At 35.4% G+C, this 11,306-nt stretch overlaps 1 pseudogene; it reads left to right on the forward strand.

Moving 5' to 3' along the window:
- Positions 1-6,796: 6,796 nt before the first annotated feature.
- Positions 6,797-7,150, forward strand: LOC149024904 (large ribosomal subunit protein eL43-like; annotated as a pseudogene).
- The last annotated feature ends 4,156 nt before the right edge of the window (positions 7,151-11,306 follow it).

An 11,306-nucleotide genomic window follows, 5' to 3' on the forward strand; every position in this document is an offset into this window, starting at 1 on the left:
AAAGAACCAAACAAGGCGCAAGAGAAGAAGAAAACGGGAGAGGGGCGAGCACACAGGTAAAACAAAGAACCGCGGGGGGGGGGGGCGAAGGAGGAGCCCCAAATAGAATCAAACAAGAAGAACGAAACCAAAGAACATCACAAAACCAGGAGCCACAAGAGACAGTTGATAAAGCAAAGAGGAAAAATAAGAAGAAGAGGAGGGCAAGCCAACAGCGACAAACCCGCAAAAACCCCAAGAAGAGACCCAACCAAGAGAGGAAACAAGACAAAAGGAAGAAGGAAATTGAAAAAAAGAAACAGAAGAGAAAAAGACCCACACAAAGCAAGCATGAGAGGGGGGATTTTCAAAAATTTGTTGATGGGAGAACATACCCACAACAAGAGGGCCGCCGGACAAGAGTTGGTAGATAAAGTGTCCACGAGGGGACTGAAAACAAAGGCCAAGACGGACAAGATAAGTGGAGGAAAAAAAGAGCACCTTTCCAAACAAAAAAGGCAAGGAAAAAAAAAAAAAAGGTCAAACCAAGAAAATGACACAAGGACAAGACAACCCAACCCAACACACCAAAAACAACTGAGAATCCAACCTAACAAAACCCCAGGCAAAACATAAATAAACCCCCACCAACCGACCCGACCACACAAGTTCCACCCCCCGCAAACACCAAGTGAAATATAACAAACCTATCATACACACATAAAAGATAAATCAAATTGAATACATATTTCAATGGGCCAAAACAACCAAAAGACAACCCAAAACACCACCAACCAAAAAAACCCACACGTACATGCAAAAGCCACACCCCCACAAAAACAACGAAAAACCCCATGAAAAAATCCAAACAACCAAAAGCCAAAACAGCAAAAGACCAATAATAAAACACAAACCAAAAAACGGAAACCGTGATATATTGAAAGGAGTATAAATCAAAATTTGTCCCCAAACCAACCCCCCAAAGAAATAAAAAAACAAAAAAAACCAACCAACCACAAAGAAGGGAAAACAACCAACAAAAGAGCAAAAGGAACAACAAAACACAAACAAGAGAGGAGGAAGCAAATAAAAAAAATGAAAGTTAGCCAACACAAGAAGCGCAGAGTTATGTGGCAAGAGCATTTAGAGGAAAGATTGAGTGGAACACGACTAAGATGGATTGCACGACAAAGATTGCATGTTTGAGTTTGAGTGGGACCCATAATAAGTCGGTGGAGATCAATTTTGAAGAGAACTCGATCATTATCCTACACCCTCAATACAACCACTACAGGTGATTGTGAGAGCATCATCCGTCATTTGATGGAGCAAACAAAGGGATAATTCACCGCTTTTTTATGTTTTGTTCATTTTGTCACTCAAAAATGATTTTTTTTTTTAAATCTGAAGTTCATCTTGGCCAATTTATGTGTAGATAACTTTTGTATATAATTTAATATAAGGTGGAGGATTACCATTGACCCCGAAGAGATCCTTCACTCCAAAATGTTTCAAGAGTGGCATGAAAAAGAGTTATAGGAACAATGATTTATTGATTGTTTGAGATTCAGTGATTTCATGTGGTAATTTGGGTAAAGTTTTCTTTATCATACTAAAGGTTTTTTAGGTAGGGAAATAGAAAAACAGCAATGAGAAAGCAAAGAACCCAATTAATTTATTCATTTGTTCATAACAAGAACAATTTATTTACTAGTTTTACATTGCCTAGTAATCTACCATAAAGACTACTTGCAAATGTAGTTACAGACACAACGATATAGGGGATGAAAAGGTGAGCCTCCATACGGCAAACAAGTTCCACCCGAATAATTATGATGTTTCTTGAAGCAACTTCTTTTACATGATGCGAGGTCACACTTCCAACGATCCAACACAGCATGGCATGTCTTTTGCGCATCTGCCTTCATTACCATCGATGGATCTGCAACAAACAACAATGACATCCGAACAAAATGAATTGAAGCTTAAAACTACTATTACAATAACCACAGAGAGGAATTCAAAAGTGATCAAAATCATTGGAACAAACCTGAAAAGACAAGGATGGAACCGATGACAAAAGAGATATAAGAAACCTTCACCATTACTTGCATTTGGTAATCTAGCTAGCTACTCAAAGAAAGTATTATAGCCAACTAGCAAAGCCTGGAATGCTGATGTAGAGTATTGTTTCGTGTTCCCTTCTTATATGTATAAGGAGCAAGCTTACTGTTTAAGTCCGAGAATCTAGAACCACATATTACAACTCAAAGAAGGTAGATACAGTTACTACAAAGGTTTTATCTAACAGTTTTCGACCGATTTTTCTGCTTCTCGACACAAGAAGCACCAAAAACTGTTTTTTAGTGGGTTATTAAACGCGTCCTCAACAAAAATGGATCTTTATCAGAACGGCTATAGTATAACTTTAGGCAGAGATTTCAAATCTCTAGATTCATGAATGCGAGATTTATACCCGTTTGATTGTGAAAATCGTTGGATTCATGAAATCCAAATATTCATTCTTTTACACTAAAAACGTGAATTTGTAGATTTATGGGTATGAGCGATTTCACCTCTACTATAAAAGTGTTTGCACATTCACAAAAGTCAAGTCGACCAAATAGTTTTTCAGGATGAATTCACAAATTTCATTCCATAGATTTAGGTTAACCAAATAAGTAATTTTAAGAATTATAACTCCATAGATTTGAAATCTTTAGATATTTAGGGTTTTTTTAAAAGGTAGAATTAAGTCCCAATAAGGAATGTGCAATTACAAAAGGTTGTTTTGATCCCTCTAAATATTGCAAATCCAGTAGAAGCCTAGAAGGCCAAATAAAAAGATCTGGTTTTAAGGGCTTTAATACTGAAGACAGAAAAGATTTTGTCACCCGACTCATTTATCACGACCAGAAACGTACATTTAATGTTGTCTGAGATCGCTAATCCTGATAGTGCGTTTGGTTATACTCCATCTCAATTCATGCTATCATAGATCACTAAAAATGTTACTCATCATGGATCACCAAACATGGTACAGTTGACCATACTGCATTCTGCATTGCCAAAGAGAAGACACAGAAGTCAATTCACAATTTGACGCTCACTCAAGTTATATCAATGGCACTGAAAGTTCAATTTTAAATGGAACATATCATTGACTGACATAATACAGGAAGAACTCAGTCGGCATCACCAAGTCCATCACTTCCATCTCCTTTCTTCGATATGAGTGCAAAATGAGAGTTTGGTTTCTTCGACTCTAACTCTACATAAGAAGTCATGCACACAACTCATTAATATAGTAGAAACATATCAAACTCAACGTGGATGTAGGTTGCATTCAACCAAACCACATAAACACCCCCCCCCCCCCCCCCCCCCCTCAAACGTCTCTCTCTCCACACCATTGCCACAGATTCTAGCAAAGACTAATCTCAGATGTTGTTGGCTTGGAGGAGCTGCTGCTTACAAGATTCTTCTTGAATGAACGAATGGGAGGCCAACACAACTGGAACAGAAGGAGTTCTGATATTTTGTTTCAGGAGCAAGAAGAACAGACAAATCCATAACAAAATGAACTTAAAATACCAATGGCAGGTTTACAGTTCTATTTTTAATAGATAGGAAAACGTTTAACATAAGCAAAGCTATTCTGAGAAGGAAGAAAGGATTAAACTGAGTGGTTAGACCATTAAGAGATATCATGATAGTAACAAGAGTTCACAATAATGAAAAGCTGAGATTTTTCAGAAAGAGAAACTAAGATATAAAAAAGAAACCCAAAATTTTAAAAAGAAGAAAGAGACTTTTTTCTTGGGTTTGTGAAATCACTAAATAGTGATATTAACAAAATCCAACAAGGCATTAAGAGAATGGAAGAAAAAGAAGAAAGTCGGAGTAACTTTTCTTGGAACTGTTGACTGTTGAGCATATCTGTATTTGCAGGAACTGAAGCAGAAGGGGGGGGGGGGGAACATGCCTTCTCTCAGGGTTTTAGAATTCTGAGACTTCTATTCTACATGTAAGTTGTGATTCATCTGGCATAACAGATAACTGTTGAGGAACATAGGTGAATCAATAGAAAATTACAAATTCTGTTCCAACTTTCTCTTGAGGTCTATGAAGGTTCCTTTATCAGCAGGAAACTTTGTAAATATTGCTTAGAACCAAGTGACTTTTTTGGTAGGCTTGCTCCCACTCCCCAACCTCCTATCCCCCAACCATAACAGATATTAATTTGCTTTCAGAGGCAAATCCAACATGTTGTACTTACTGTCTGGCTATTGTGAAAAACATCAAGGAATGCTTTATGCATATGTCGAGCTTAAGATTGAATCATTTGATGCTTATTTTGGCCCAAATTGATTTGAACCAATTGATTCCAAACTATCGTTGGTCACAAAAATATAGGTGACCCAAAAATAGAGTCTTTAGAGTTCAAAACTTAGGTCTGCAAAAATAGGTGCATGAGTTTTCCACATCTTCTGTTTTGTGCTTGATCATGGCGGTGGTTGCCGAAAGCAGCCTGCTAATCCAGTAGCTGAAGGTATCGTTTCTTATGATGTAGTAGTGAGGGGAGTTTGGAGATGTCCATGGAAGGTTTGCCTGAGATGATTCATGCAAGGAAGTTTACTTATGTGATTATTCCACAGGCTGATTATGAGCATCAACATAATTTATTCAAATTCGCCTTGATCAGACGATTTGATTTTATGAAAGCCATCGTGGATGCTATGAGGAATGAAGTAAGAATTCGAAATTAAATGCTCAAGTGAGTTTGCATTACATTGTAGAGGTTTTATTATTTTTCAGTTTGGTTATAACAAGGACATGTCTAAAGTACAGAGACACAGCCTTTGTCGGATTGCTTTGCAAATGGTTTGCTTTAAACATTGGAGGCTGGATTTTAACGTGAATATGATCCAACCATCGATTAAATTTGTTTGGATTTGTTTCCCAGATCTTCCTCTGGAGTATTGGCATGTCTTAGTACTTTATTCAATAGCCAAAGAAGTGGGACATCCCATCGTTCTTGATAATAGAACTAAACAAGGTTTTTTTGGTAGTTATGATCATGTCCTAGTTGAAGTGGAAAAGGGGGTGGATGAGCGTGTTTGAAGTTCAAATCGAACGAACGGAATCTAGCACTAAGAAGGTTTTCAATTTTACTCTGTGTATGAAGATTGAGAAAACTTGTGTGCGTTTTGTAGATGCTTTGGGCATGTAGCACCACTATGTTTGTTTGTAAAATCAAAGAATCCTGTCTTGTGGGGTAGGAGAGGTCACCAATGCCGAAGAAGACGATGCAGGATAAGGTTCAGGAGGTCTCGTCAGGTGTGGATAGGGAGGAGTCCTCTTCAAATAGAATTCATAATTTTTCTAAGAAGAATTTGCTGAAAACTCCAATTATTTTGAAGTCTTTTGATGCACAAAAGCCATGTGATTCGTTTGGGTCTCATGAAGAAGAGTTTTTTGATAAAGCAGATTCAAGTGAGTCGAATTTTAATTAAATAATTTGAGAAGTGCAGAAGTGGGTGAGTTGTTGCCTATTGAGGGGACTCACACTCCTCAGGATAAGGTTAGTAAGAGTATGTCCTCTGCAAAAACTCTAATTCCCTTATCGCCTAAACCAAGGGAGGAGGTTAATTTAGCTGTCATGGATTCTAATACATGAGAAGAGATGGATGATGAAGTGGACTCTTGAGTTTTAAATTTTGGAAATTTTGAAAATGATAGAGTGGTAGACATGTTGCCAAAAGAAGAGACCCACACAAAGCAATTTGCATGAGAGGAGGATTTTCAAAATTTGGTTGATGGGGAGAACTTAGAGTCTACCACACATATTCAATTGAGGGGGCCCACGTGGACAGTGAGTTGGTTATTGATAAAGTGTCTCACGATTTCGGGTTTGATCCAAAAGTTTAGTCGGCCGTTGCAGCAAGGCCAAGACGTTTTGGTCTAAATTATGGGATTAACCCGTGGAAGAAAAAAATAGTGCACTTTTTTTTCTTCCTTAATATAATAAAAGGGCATTTTAGTGAAAAAAATAAAAAGGTGCAATACCAAGAAAATGACTTTATATCAGTCTGGAATTCGAGATTTTGTATTTTCAATTGATTCAGTATCCAATTCCCAACACTTTTTTACCTAAACTAACTTTTGAGAATCCAACCTAAACTTAAAATTTCTCTTTAACAGGCCATGGTTTCACAAAACATTTAATATTATATTACCTTCTTTTCCTTATTTGCTCCGCAACCCCATTGCCACTGGATCCCACTACATTATGTTTCTCACCCCTTTTTCTCTTGCAAACAATGCTCGAGAGTGAAATATTTAACATATACATATCATATCATATCATACTATCATATAAAAGTATAAATTCAAATTTGTTAATACATGTATTTTTTCAATGGGCCAAAACTTTTAACCTTAAAAGTTACTAACTCCTAATAACATCCACTCAACCTAAAAAAACTGCCATTCACGTTCACATGCAAAAGCCACACCTCCTACAAAAACATTTACGAAAAACCTCATTGAAATTAAATCCAAATCAACCCAAAAAGAAGCCTAAAACAGTCTCTAAGTTAAGACTTTTTTTTATATTAATAAAAAACAAATCCAAAATTAAACGTGAATTACTCGTGATATATTTTGGAAAGGAGTATAAATCAAAATTTGTTGTCCCCTAAATCCATGTAACCCTTCTCAAAGAAATAATTAAAAACAAATTAAAAAAACCAACTACAAATCCTCGTAACCTTCGCAAGAAAAGATATAGAATTCGAGGGTTTAACGAACAACCATGACAAAGAGAGCTAAGAATATTGGAACTGTCAACAAATATGGCACTAACTCACTAAGTATGGTGCTAGTTTGAGGAAGCAAATAAAAAAAATGAAAGTTAACCAGCACAAGAAGTACGTCTGTGAGTTATGTGGCAAGTATGTCATTTAGAGGAAAGATTGAGTGGAACACGACTAAGATGGATTGCACGACTAAAGATTGCATGTTTGAGTTTCAGTGGGACCTGATAATAAGTCGGTGGAGATCAATTTTGAAGAGAACTCTGATCATTATCCTTTACACCCTCAATACAACCACTACAGTGATCGTGAGGAGCATCATCCGTCATTTGATGGAGCAAACAAAGGGATAATTCACCGCTTTTTTTATGTTTTGTTCATTTTGTCACTCAAAAATGATTCTTTTTTTTTTTAATCTAAAGTTCATCTTGGCCAATTTATGTGTAGATAACTTCTGTATATAATTTAATATAAGGTGAAGGATTACCATTGACCTCGAAGAGATCCTTCAGTCCAAAATGTTTCAAGAGTGGCATGAAAAAGAGTTATAGGAACAATGATTTATTGTTTGTTTGAGATTCAGTGATTTCATGTGGTAATTTGGGTAAAGTTTTCCTTCTAAACCACTAATTAGTTATCTATCATACTAAAGGTTTTTTAGGGAGGGAAATAGAAAAACAGCAATGAGAAAGCAAAGAACCCAATTAATTTATTCATTTGTTCATAACAAGAACAATTTATTTACTAGTTTTACATTGCCCAGTAATCTACCATAAAGACTACTTGCAAATGTAGTTACAGACACAACGATATAGGGGATGAAAAGGTGAGCCTCCATACGGCAAACAAGTTCCACCCGAATAATTATGATGTTTCTTGAAGCAACTTCTTTTACATGATGCGAGGTCACACTTCCAACGATCCAACACAGCATGGCATGTCTTTTGCGCATCTGCCTTCATTACCATCGATGGATCTGCAACAAACAACAATGACATCCGAACAAAATGAATTGAAGCTTAAAACTACCATTGCAATAACCACAGAGAGGAATTCAAAAGTGATCAAAATCATTGGAACAAACCTGAAAAGACAAGGATGGCAACGATGACAAAAGAGATATAAGAAACCTTCACCATTACTTGCATTTGGTAATCTAGCTAGCTACTCAAAGAAAGTATTATAGCCAACTAGCAAAGCCTGGAATGCTGATGTAGAGTATTGTTTCGTGTTCCCTTCTTATATGTATAAGGAGCAAGCTTACCGTTTAAGTCTGAGAATCTAGAACCACATATTACAACTCAAAGAAGGTAGATACAGTTACTACAAAGGTTTTATCAAACAGTTTTTGACCGATTTTTCTGCTTCTCGACACAAGAAGCACCAAAAACTGTTTTTTAGTGGGTTATTAAACGCGTCCTCAACAAAAATGGATCTTTATGATTCAATTTTGCAATAACGGCTATAGTATAACTTTAGGCAAAGATTTCAAATATCTGGATTCATGAATGCGAGATTTATACCCGTTTGATTGTGAAAATCCCTGGATTCATGAAATCCAGAAATTCATTCTTTTACACTAAAAACGTGAATTTGTAGATTTATGGGTATGAACAATTTCACCCCTACTATAAAAGCGTTTGCATATTCACAAAAATCAAGTCAACCAAATAGTTTTTCAGGATGAATTCACAAATTTCATTCCACAGATTTAGGTTAACTAAATAATTAATTTTAAGAATTATGACTCCATAGATTTGAAATCTCTAGATATTTAGGGTTCTTTTAAAAGGCAGAATTAAGTCCCAATAAGGAATGTGCAACTACAAAAGGTTGTTTTGATCACACTCTAAAATATTACAAATCCATCTGCTAGTAGAAGCCAAGAAGGCCAAATAAAAAGATCTGGTTCTAAGGGCTTTAATACTCAAGACAGAAAAGATTTTATCACGTCGCTAATGATTTGTTGGGAACATGTATACATGGTGTACTGCAAAGCATTATGAAAAAATGATCTAGTGCATTGCAAATTTGAGGTATAATCGGGGAGGATGCCATTTGAAATAATGATGTGGGGAATGTTCGGTCTTACATGATTCAGACAATCCGACGGTCTAGATTTGACCCGTCATCGTAAAAAGATAATTCAATGGTTTCAAGAGTTAGAATCCCCTAGGGAATCATCCAGAAGATGTTTTGTACATTCACGTCCTTCCACTGTGACACATTTAATTGAGCGTTGGTTTTTTGTAGATGTCCTTCTAGCACAGTAATGACAATATCATATACAGAAACAGTAAATCCAAGGAAGTTTTGAATTTAAAATTATGCTCCTTCACACCTTCCTACCCCACTACCCCTTTCTCTTCCCATGTTAAAAAATTGTGTACCTCTAATTGTAACTTTTTTTTATTTGGTAAATAGATTGTAGATGCTAAACTTGCAAAATATAAACAAAAGCACTTGTAAAGCATAATTTATATAGATGGCTAAGCTCCTATGGAATCGATTCACCTTGAAAATTACCTTTATTATGTGAGTTATGTGTTTTTGCCTTTCTTCTTCTTTTCTTTTTCTTTTTCCTTGTTCTTTTTCGGAGGAATACATGAATCTACCTCAGATAATGAAATCCAAATTATTCCATTTTAAGAAAAAATTCATCACTCCGTGTGATTGTTGAATCTGAAGTTAATTAACAAAAGTAAGCAAACGGTTGATAAAACTTAAATTCATGATTCAACAGAGTTGAAACCCATTGAATCACATAACCAAGCACACCCTAAATGAATGTACACTTTTTGTTGCCTCTACCCTACGGCTATCTATGGAGATTGTTTATTCAATTAAAAGATGTCATCTTTGTAAATTGTAATCCAATCCAAAAACCATGGAATTGTAAACTTTCATCCTGTATGAAACTATTCTAAGAGTCTGATTATTGTCCCTTTCAGTGGCTCTCAGTTCTAGACTTATCAACCAGCCTTCAACAGCTTATTGTGGCATCATTATTGTTGTAGTGAAAGTGTACTTGGGACTCCTTGGTTCATTTATGATCTAGAGACTATTTGATATCCATAAATAAAGAGGTGTGATTCTGAGGAGTGCTAAGCTAGAATGTTAGGCTTATCTGATTCAGATTAAATTCTTCTTCTTTTTTCTTCTTCTTAGTTCTTCTTGTTATTGCCTCGTTTTGGTCAAGTTAAAATTTATTTTCTAACATGGCATCAAAGTTTTTTTAATCAAAGCAAGGAGTTGATCTTAAATATTTTCTTCTAACATTCTCTTTAGGTAATCCTCTCTTTGGTGCCTACCACCCTCTACTCTGAACATATTTTATAGTTAGATTGGGATGAATATATAAAGCGATCTATTGTATTACTTATTAGATCAGATGAATATATAAACCGATATATTCTATTACTTATCTCTTACTTGTCCTAGAGCTTGATTGATTATTTTGATCTTCGTAGTTTTACATCTTTCGCAATCATTTTTTCTATGCAAACATCTATTAATTTTGGGTCTACCAATTTTTCTACTTATTCTTCTTAATAAAGTTGATGCTGCAACAATTTACTGCTGTAAATAATGTGCTACTTAGATCAGGTTAGATTATATAAACTGATCTCTTCTATCTAATATCCGGTACTTGAATCTAGAACTTGGACCGATTTAGAAATAGCTACATCTTCTTTTCACTTTTCAGATTCTGCATTGTGCAGATTTTTTTCCTGCTTGTTTCGGTATACTATATAATTTTATTTTGCCATATCATGATTTGGTTTGGGGTGATTCATAATTGGTTAAGTCTTGGTCTAATTTTGACTCAAGTTTAATTGATTGAGTCTTCATTCATGTTGGCTAATCTTTGACAGTTTATTTCATTTCTTACCTCCTATTAAAGTCTTATTCAATTTTGGGTTCAATTCTTGTTTTGTTCTTGATTGACATTATTCTCCCTATCCTATTTTTAATTCCACATTTTATATCTCCTGCTTTCTTTAATTACCCATCTCTCTTATACTATATTTAGTATATTATAATCTTCCGCTATGTGTTTTCTTCATCCAAGTTTGTTCTTCATTTATAAATTTAGTTCCTTTCATGCCCATTACTTATTTACAAATTGCCTTTAAAAAATCTGATTTATTATAGAATTGGCATTGGGCTTATATATTTACCAATAACCCCTTGAAAATTATGGTTTATTACAATGTTACCATTATCTTAATCCACTGTGGGGAGAGTTTGGAAGATGTTTATTGGATTCAGAATTGTGGATCGGAATGAAGATTATATCTACCATAAAGGTTTAGTTGGAAATTGTTGCTTTGGATATATTTAACCTGGATACCGGTTATTGGTTGTCATTAATTGTCCACGTGTAATGCTTCACGTGAGGGGGGAGAATGATAACTTATTCTATATCTACTCAAGGTGTCGTTGAAGGATATTATTTGTGAAGATCTTTGTCCTCCCAAGATAGTATTTTACAACAATACCTTTACC

The sequence above is a fragment of the Hakea prostrata genome, chromosome 2 (genome assembly GCF_041222555.1).
Source record: "Hakea prostrata isolate BN-2017 chromosome 2, UWA_Hpros_2, whole genome shotgun sequence".
Classification (NCBI taxonomy): domain Eukaryota; kingdom Viridiplantae; phylum Streptophyta; class Magnoliopsida; order Proteales; family Proteaceae; genus Hakea; species Hakea prostrata.